Raw genomic sequence first — 9,019 nt, forward strand, 5'->3', positions numbered from 1 at the left:
TTAGACTTTAACTTTTAGGATCATGATTCACATCATTCTTCCTTTTTTTTTTTTTTTAATTTTCGCACTTATGACGAAAACTACAGAATTGAATATTACGATTTTAAATTGTGACGTCACTTACTGTAAATACGCAACTCAACAAAATCTAAAATATAGATCTAGCTGCTGTGAGACGTTTTGATTCGGAAATGTAAAGTAAATGTAGTTAGGAAGCATTTTATACCTTTAAGTTTAATAACCTATGAGAATCGCTTTCACAAGAATCAGTCAGGTTGACGGAAGGAGTGACACACACACACACACACACACATACGTATATAAAGATTATATAGCAGTCCATTTAACAACCCAAAGCTATGATTATAGAGTCATGAGATGCTGTATCTTGTCCCTCTGGACCAGACTCCAGGCTGGATGGATGCCCTCACTATCAGCTGAGCCCAGTGGAGCGCCTCGACATGGCTCATGCTCACCGAAAAAAGTCACTTCTGGCACATCCTTGATGAATTAATTAGGGATAAGCAACATTTTGGATCAACTGAATTTGTGCAAAACAAGGTCCTACTTTTAAATACAGGAAAATAACAATGTTTTAGCTTGGGATGATTATAACACTGACCCATCAAATACTTGTCCATGTCATGTTTGTGCTGGTCTAGATGTTTTTCTGTGGTGAGATGTTTGTGGTGAGGTTTGTTATCTGCCATGTGAGGGGTTATGAATGGGTGTCATGTTTGCTGCTGTATATGTTCTTGTATGTTTCTCTGTGATAGATGTGGGGAGAGGAGTTATCTGTTATATGTTGTGGGAAGAGGGGGTACTTGGTATCTGTGTGCTACACAGTGTTGCCACACTGTGCTGTGCCTTTTTCTTTTAAATGTATGCTGTCCTGAGAAAAACCTGACTGTGTGAGAACAATTATCCCTCCGGGGACAATAAAGAACCTAACTAACTAACTAACTAACTAACTAACTAACTAACTAACTGCACTGCAAAAAAGCCAACTTGTATAGTGATTTAAGTTGGTAAAACTTGGAAATATAAATTATTGACATTTAGGACAATAATGTAAGTTAGCACAACAAAGGAAGCCAGTTGTCTGCTCAAAAACAAGTTTGTGAGTTGTTGTTAATATCTTTAAGTTGGGGTTCAAAACAAGGGACAATAGTTCTGCTAACTCTTATTTCTCTGTTGTGAAATGCGGGAAAGCGGTGAAATTCATTAGCGAAAGCTAGCGGCTAATTGATGCTAGCAGCTAACTGATGCTAGCAGCGCTGCTTGTTACAACTACAAGAGTAGTCATTAGCGTATCAATGCTAACTCAAAATTGTGGTCGCAACATTAGCTGACATTTCATAGTGGCGTTACAATCGTGCCAAATCAGCACATTGCAGAACTTAGCAGAAGTAAGGATTAAAAGTTATTACAATGTAAAATTGTAAGTTAGTACAACTTACAGTTGAGTTGACAAAAATCTGAATTCAGAGTTGAGCAAACTAAAAAACAAAACTTAAAATATTGAGTTTAATTGTCCAACTTAAAATTTTATAGAAGTTTGTTGCCTTGAAATTTTGAGATCACCCAACTTTTCTTTTTTTGCAGTGTAACTAACTAACTAACTAACTAACTAACTAACTAACTAACTAACTAACTCCCATTCATCCAGACTCTTCCCCTCCATCTGAAGGCCTGTCTGGACCCATAGGCCATCTAATACCTTGCCGTGTGTAAGTAAGTAATACTCTGTCTTGTAGTTATGACACCAGATTATGTAATATGAGCACACAAAAGTGTACAGAGAAAAACCTTGCATCTCTCAAATAGGAGCTTTTCAAGAGAACAGGAAAAAACAGCCTTGTGTTAATGTGGCCCACTAGGCAGTCTAAGTGCATTCAGTTGCTTCTGAAAAGGATTGGAAGTGTTACAATTCTCTCATTCATAACTGACCATGTGATCTCTCAACTGCAGTTTCAATGTGAAAATCAACACAACTGGTATTCTGATTTTTTCAACTCTGGGGCTGAAATGATTAAGCAGCAGTAGATCAACAGCAAACCTGCAAGCAGTCAAATGTACATTTTTCCCCTACAAAACACAATCACATAGCAGTCTAGAATCCAGAATATGTATCTTTAATATGTGGAAGTGATGATACAATATCAATTAAAGGGACGAGAACATTGCCACGCCCTGGCACAGGTGCTTCTATTTTAGTTTTTGTTTTTTATTCTTGGTATAGATTATAGTTTTGTCTTTGGTTCCACGTCAGTATTTAGCATGGTTGCATTTCCTTTTGGCTTTGAAGTGAAATTCATATTCTCAATCAGGATTTCTCATTACTTGTCAAAATGTTGTGACCATCCAATGAGGCTTACCCCCAGCTATGAGATAGTGAAATAATGACAAATGCTCCTGTAGAAGCCACAAGTCCGTTTGATACCAACTAGGCTCGGGCTGATGGTTGACTGAATTGCCAATCTAGCTGTCAATGCTTTGACAATTTTTTTGGAGGGGAAAAACTGCCATGGTGAATTTTGAGGTGTGCATATACCCCTCTTTGACCGACACAGTTCAAGGGCCTGTTCGGGGCCTGTGCCTAATCTCAAAAAAGTTCTTCATGTTTCGACAGCCAAAGAAACGGCTCTCAGACAGAAAAACTGGCTCCAGAACGGCGCCAACTCTTTGCTGGTCTAGAACCACAAAACCACTTATGTTACGGACTGGGACACAATTACTGTGACCAACAAGACCGACTAAAATGTGTCATTCATTTTATTTTATTTGTTTAACTGCACAACAAGATCTCCAACCTAAACGACAGAATAGACCGTTTGTCAGTACCACCCATATCCACACATATGATCATTTGTCAAAAGCAGCTCACTGTCCAGCGGAGCGTTCTAGAAATAGCACACACGTCATTATACATACGCGGATGGTTCGCGGTTGTAATTTAGTCTACAAAACCACTGACCTGGGTTTGGGGCTGTTAAGGCCCTGACAGTTTAAAAAAGTAAATGTACGTAAATACCGGAAGTGAAGTTATGTACATAAAAAAAACGTTTTTTTTCACACGGGACACAAACCCCGTTCTCTGGGGTGAAAGTCCGCTGTTCGACCTATCCCGCCGCTAGTGTGGCATCCGCCATTTAAACTTTGCATCGTTGTCAATCACTTCTTCTACGTCTGCAATATGGCGGCGAAGGACGCAAATATGAGTCATATTTTGCTGCATGTACGAACGCCCTATATTGACGTTTTTGAGTGGAGACCAGTCTGAGCTGCAATGTGATCTATAGCAGGTAGTCTATGCTAGGAAGCTGGCCTATGCTAGGTAGCTAGTCTATGCTAGGTAGCTAGTTAACCCTAGCAGACTAACATCAACATATTACGTTCAGTGTTAATAAGAACGTAATTGCCACTAGACACTACACACCCCCAGTTGAGACAGGCTTGTTTTAAAATTGTAGTTCCCAAAATGACATCAATGGGACATCATCAGGATCTCCAAGATGTTCCCTTTATTGTGAAAGATATTTTTTTAACTACAGCATGAGCAACAGAAACATCTCATTCCTTAAAAAAAATAAATTATCGCCTTCCTCCCCCAACCAGGGATTTGAATAATGCTGATGCCAAAAGCAATCTGGTCATATGTTATGAGAATATGACAATTAAAAATGAGCCTCTTCTTCTTCTGTGTTTCGCCAGCAGAAACATCCTGTTACATGCTGAAGGTGTGTCAGTGCTGCAGTGAAAGTGAGGAGGCAGTGCACTCTGACAGCAAGCTGCTAACACTTTTCTGTTACAATATAGGCTGTCAGACAAGATGGGCTGATCCAGGAGACGGCAGCTGCAGTGGGAGACAGATGTGTCCCAGGAGAGACACGACAATCTCGACTTTATGTCACTGTGTAGGTGAGTGGAACAGAAAGATAAAGTAAATACCTTTTATATTTATAATTTATCTTTTTAATCTGCCCAGGACTACAGAGATCATGAAGAATTCAACCTAAATGCTTCATTTCAAGGCATCACATGCACATTATGAACATATTGTCAGCATATATTACGCTGCAGCACCTCTGGGGAATTAATACGCACCTGATGAAAGACGCAAACTTCTGATGTGGTACTAAATGTTCTTTCACTTCTAATATGTTCCCAGTGTTCTCATAATAGCTCACAGTGCATCATAATGCAAGTGTTACGCTGTCTTCCTTCATTCATGCAACAAGCTGCAGAGCTCACTCTGCATCTGTATTGTGTCAGTGCTGCCGGTGGCCCAGCTCTGCGTCACTATGTCACCTATTGTTCCACATCATACAGGAACATATCTGCCAGGGAATTTATAAGAATTTATTGATAAGGATGCCATTATCCATTCTGCTTATCGGTCTGATTCTTTCATTGATTCACTTATTTATTCCTAATTAATTTGGAAAAAAGTAGGCCTTGAGTGTAAAAACAGAGTAGAACAACAAGTCCGTCTGTCAAGGAAGCCACACTTTGGACTGGTTCTTCCTCTTCGCCATGACTCTTAAAATGTTCTAAAGATGAAGATGCACAAGATTAATTTCATTGTTGCACAACTGTTAGAACAACAAGTTCTCCAACAGAAATGACAGAAGAGGTCGTGACACGGGCTGGCTCACGCTACAACGGTGCATTCTAAAAATAGCGCACACGTACGGTCCACGGTTGTAAAAAAAATGCTGCTGTTTCTGTGGATTTATGTTGTAAAACTACTGACCTTAGGTTTAGGGTAAATGGTTGGTTAGGTGTTATAAAAAAAAAGTTTAAACAGTAAAGAAATGTACGGAAATGCCGGAAACTAGGTAGATAAAAGGGTCGTATGAGCAAACTCAAGTTACGTTCAAAAACACGATTCACGTAACTTAAGTTAAAAATGGTTGACTTCTCCCTACCGATTCATAGTTTTTTATTTAATATAGTTGTTGTTGATGTTATGGTTGTTTTTCTTCTCATTACTTGGATATAAACTAAAATATTATTTTGGCATTTAGGGCAGACAACAGATGCAAGAAACATCACATAATGTAGATATTGTAAATGTCTGATTCCAAATGTGAATAAAAAAGAAATTACAAAAAAAAAAAGTTTACTTTTGATTGTTTGTTCGACGATCTACCACCCCAACCTCATACGGGTTGCGGGAAACCCCCCTTTTAAACTTCACTTGACTGTCAATCACTACTACGTCTGCAAGATGGCTGCGGCCAAATGACAGCGGACAGTGAAATATGGAGACATAGCTCGTTTTCGCTGCCTGGACAAGCAACCTATATTCACGTTTTTGACAGGAGAACAGGCCGGTTACTAAAGCATGCTGATATCAATAAAAAGTAATTGGATTGATCGGCCATTGGAAACCAGTTTGTGACAAGTATGTGACATCCCTATCTGGGTTCAATAAAAAAGTGTAGGGCTGTGCACAATATCGGTTAATTGATTAGTGGATTCAATCAATAGATCTGTAAACCTTTCAGCACAAATAGTAAGAGTTTATTTTTGGATACACTCATCCTCACACCTCCCCCCGTCCAAATATGGTCTCTCACGGTTTCAAAAAAACAATGATGAGCAACAGCTGTAACGCCGACAGGAAGCTTCAAAAGGACAGTCCACAAACCAATGTGTGATGTCACGGTGACTACATCCACTATTTATATACAGTCTATGATAATCATGCAAAAGCACTGCTTTAAACCCTGTGCTTATCAGAGATACGCTCATAAGTTTCTTGGAAATAAGTCTTTGACTAAGACTAAAACAGCTGATTAGTCGACTGATCCCAATTACTTTTACTCCTTGGAATTTATCTTGAGTGTTTAATTTATGGTGTGTACAAAAAACACTTAAATAAATCACACATTTTTAATACTGCCCCCTCATCTCACTTTATATATAAGCTGCAACCACACAACCTTTAAAGTGACGCAAGTGGCAACATGGTATGGTGGAGCACGTTCAAAACATCATCTTCCTACACATTCTAATAAAAGACCTTCATTTTGTGTTATGTTTCAAAGTAATTTGATTGGTGATCAGAAAATACACATTTTTATGAGGTTTTACCACATACCTATTCAAGACACATTGGTATGAATTGACATCTGTGTTTATGTCGGTGTTTGCTATTATAAAACCTTTTTTATTGAACATATCGTGCAGAAAACAATGCTTGGGGTGATTTAGAAAAGGTGTTTTCTGTTTATTTAATTTTATTCTTTAACTAAAAGGTCAAAAATTGTCTGATAATGAACATACAGTACTAGTGTTTAATTAGCTTTTTATATTATTTCTATTTACTCTTTATTTTCTCAGTTATCATTCTAGAATTAGTTGACAATGTAATAAATTGTATCTATAATGTATAATAATGTTAAATAAAGTTATTTGCTTATGAAGGCAGCCTTCTGAGTGTCTTTGCAGAGTTATTTTGGTGCAAAATCAGTGCACAGTTTATGTAGAAAATGCTCAAAAATTCAAAATAAATTTAAATAAAAATATTATCAGTATCGTTAGTTTAAAAAATTCCACATCGGTCAGGCACATACCAGGAATATATATCATCTGTCTTGCATACTTTCTATATTCTCATGACAAGACTTGGAGCAACTGTCTCACTCAGAGCCTCTCATCTGTCCTGTTAATGTTCACCATCAACCTTGCACTGCAAAAACAAAAAGGGCATGGAATGAAAAATATCTTAAAATGTTAGATAACTGAACAAAAAATCTCTCACCTAGTAATTGCTCGGGAGTCAGCAGCCTATAAGTGTGATAATTATGAAATTCCTTCCACATTCTCCAGCTCGCTCAGTACCATTTCCAAAAGAAAACAACAGAGGAAAGTCGCATTGAAAGATGAACAAAGAAAAGAGACACAATTCAGTGGAAAAAGGAAAAACGCAAGTCAAGTGATATGAAAATAATCAGGGTGTGATTCAGAGGCATGACAGCCTTGTTAGTACAAAACACTGAACACACCCCACCCCCCTGTTAGCTCTTAATTCTATGCATGGTAATGATTTTCAGCAGTTAGTTACATCTAAAGGAGAAAAAGAGACAACATGGTGGCAAATGTCTTTTTAGCCTGAGAAATAAGAGTCTGGGACCAGACACCCCGGGTCAGTCTGCAGTGCAATGCAGAGCAGAGCAGCATGCTGACTCCAAACCTGAGTCATTACCCTTTGTCTCCTGGTCCACGGGGGCCTCGCCACAGCCAAAAAGACAATAAATCACAGCTGTAGTTAGACATCAGCACACAGGTGTGGACTGACTCTATTTTACAGTCGTGTAACAACCAGCAGACCTGCCTCTGAGCTGGGCGGTACAGGCTAATGCATTACACTGTCCCTTTACCATCATTTGCCAACAGGGGGATGACCTTGAGAGGAAGGCAGAGCCCTGGACAAGAGAGGCAACATCAAACAGGAACAATGCAGTTTAAGGGTTTGATTCAGGCAGTTGTGGTCGATTTCGGTGTAATCCTGCTGCCCTGTTGTCTACATATGTGTGTGAGAAGTGGGGGTCCATATAGGCTGGTGGAGGAGATGTGGTCATGCCTGCATTGATCTGCAAAAAAAAGTAGCCTCATTGTGAGGTTGATGTGGGCTAAGGAGACACACCACACCCCCACCCCCAGCCTCCTCCTGCACACACACACACACACACACACCCTTGCAACATCAGCACAGGTGCCAAACTACACCAGAATACATCACACCACATCGTGCCACGTCGTGCCAAGCGCAGACATCCTACGCAAAGTCACAATTATAATCGACAAAATCCACAGTTCAGTTTGCACTGATCGCGAAGACTGCATAAAGCAGCCGTCACCAATGCAGATTTGTCTGTCTTTTCACTTTTGTTGTTGATTAAAAAGCCTGGTGTGTGTGTGTGTGTGTGTGTGTGTGTGTGTGTGTGTGTGTGTGTAGGCAGTCAGAGTAAATCCAAGCAAGACACAACCATGCCCATGTTTATCTAATGCTGACAAGTCGCTGGTTTCTGTGCAAAACGTGCAAATGGCAAACTACTATAGGTTCTTCTGATGAATACCTTGTCGTTATTGTCATTAGAGTGTCATTAATATAGATTTAACCCGCTAATAAACCCATAAATTAGTCTCGTGAAACCAAAAGGATGACGCACCAGGTTGCATCACGCAATGTCAATATGCAAATAAATATTAATTTCTCCATGCACAATACAAATCGTTCAACATGTCACACATCCTACCTTGCGAGAGTGCGGAGTGAACGGGAGAAGTCCGGTCTGGTGTCTGGAGTGGTCAAAAAACCTGCGAGGACGGAAAACAAGAAGCGATTCAAAGGTGTGAAGCTGCTCTTCTGTCGAGCCACTAGTAGCTTAATGTTTCTGTCGTGCGTTTTGTTTTATTCTGAGGTGTTTTTATTTGCGGGAGAAAAGTCAGCCTCGACTGAAAGTAAGCGGTGCGGGTCCGCAGGATGATGCTGCTAAACACACACTGCTGCTGATGTAGTGAGAGGAGGAGACAGATACTGAGAGAGAGAGAGAGAGAGAGAGAGAGAGAGAGAAAGAGAGAGAGAGAGAGAGAGAGAGAGAGAGAGCAGTGCATCTCTCAAAAAACAAAAACAAAGGCAGCAACATATGACAGATATAAACACGAGTTTTCATTTTCGACATTAAAGTTGTTGTTTTCTTCTTAACTGACCTTACTGTGAAACATGACGAACTAAGTCACGTTATTTCTCAAATTTCGTCACACTGTTAAAATAATCGCCTAAGTCACTTTTTGTCAAAATTGTTTTTTTTGCCTAAATCATCTCCTCATGACGCCGGCCACCTATGGTAAAATCGCCTACATCCTCAGTTGATCAGATCATGTGATTTTACCCCTTTAAGATAATGGCCTATGTCAAGTCAAAATAAAATGTGTCATTCATTGGATGTGTCATGAACATTAATGACACTTTGAAGTAACATTAATGCTCATGATACTTGTCATG

The 9,019-nt window shown here is 39.5% G+C and overlaps 1 protein-coding gene across 1 annotated transcript in view; it reads right to left on the minus strand.

The window, feature by feature from the left end:
- Positions 1–8,524, minus strand: part of vsnl1a (visinin-like 1a) — a 46,635-nt gene extending 38,111 nt beyond the window's left edge. The window contains exon 1 of the mRNA XM_059356216.1: positions 8,271–8,524. The gene's annotated coding sequence lies outside the window, so the exon portion shown is untranslated. The remainder of the gene's footprint in view (positions 1–8,270) is intronic.
- Between the last annotated feature and the right edge of the window lie 495 nt (positions 8,525–9,019).

The sequence above is a fragment of the Centropristis striata genome, chromosome 18 (genome assembly GCF_030273125.1).
Source record: "Centropristis striata isolate RG_2023a ecotype Rhode Island chromosome 18, C.striata_1.0, whole genome shotgun sequence".
NCBI classification, from domain to species: Eukaryota; Metazoa; Chordata; class Actinopteri; order Perciformes; family Serranidae; genus Centropristis; species Centropristis striata.